At 50.5% G+C, this 732-nt stretch overlaps 1 long non-coding RNA gene across 1 annotated transcript in view; it reads right to left on the bottom strand.

Moving 5' to 3' along the window:
- Positions 1–732, bottom strand: part of LOC126399102 (uncharacterized) — a 422917-nt gene that overhangs the window by 361563 nt on the left and 60622 nt on the right. The window lies entirely within an intron of this gene.

Here is a 732-nt window from a genome sequence, read left to right as displayed (position 1 = left end):
AGTTAGCCAGCCCCCTGTAGCCGGTGCGGAGCCACATAGCATAGCCTTAGCCTCTGCTAACTGTCCTTCGGCAACTCCCGTGCAGCCGGGAGGCTGGGTAACTGTTCGTGAGAGGCGCAGCTCCAAGCCGAAGCCCACGGCTCACCACCAGCCTGTTCACGTTTCCAACCGCTTTTCCCCACTCAGCGACACACCCGCTGTGGATAAAACTCTGGTTATTGGCAGCTCTATTCTGAGGAACGTGAAGTTAGCAACACCAGCGGCCATAGTCAAATGTATCCCTGGGGCCAGAGCGGGCGACATAGAATCAAATTTAAAACTGCTGGCTAAAGCTAAACGTAGATTCAGTAAGACTGTTATTCACGTCGGCGGCAATGACACCCGGTTACGCCAATCGGAGGTCACTAAAATTAATATTGCTACGGTGTGTGAATATGCAAAAACGATGTCGGACTCCGTAGTTTTCTCTGGACCCCTCCCAAATCTGACCAGTGATGACATGTTTAGCTGCATGTCATCATTTAATCGCTGGCTGTCCAGGTGGTGTCCAGCAAACGACGTGGGTTTCGTTAAAAATTGGCAAACTTTCTGGGGAAAACCTGGTCTTATTAGGAGAGACGGCATTCATCCCACTTTGGATGGAGCTGCTCTCATTTCTAGGAACCTGGCAAACTTTATTAGTAAATCAAATCCCTGACAACCCAGAGTTGAGACCAGGACTCGGAGACGCAG

Source organism: Epinephelus moara, chromosome 12 (assembly GCF_006386435.1).
Source record: "Epinephelus moara isolate mb chromosome 12, YSFRI_EMoa_1.0, whole genome shotgun sequence".
Taxonomy (NCBI): Eukaryota; Metazoa; Chordata; class Actinopteri; order Perciformes; family Serranidae; genus Epinephelus; species Epinephelus moara.
Note: the sequence above shows the minus strand (reverse complement) of the source record. Positions and strands in the feature narration are given on the sequence as shown.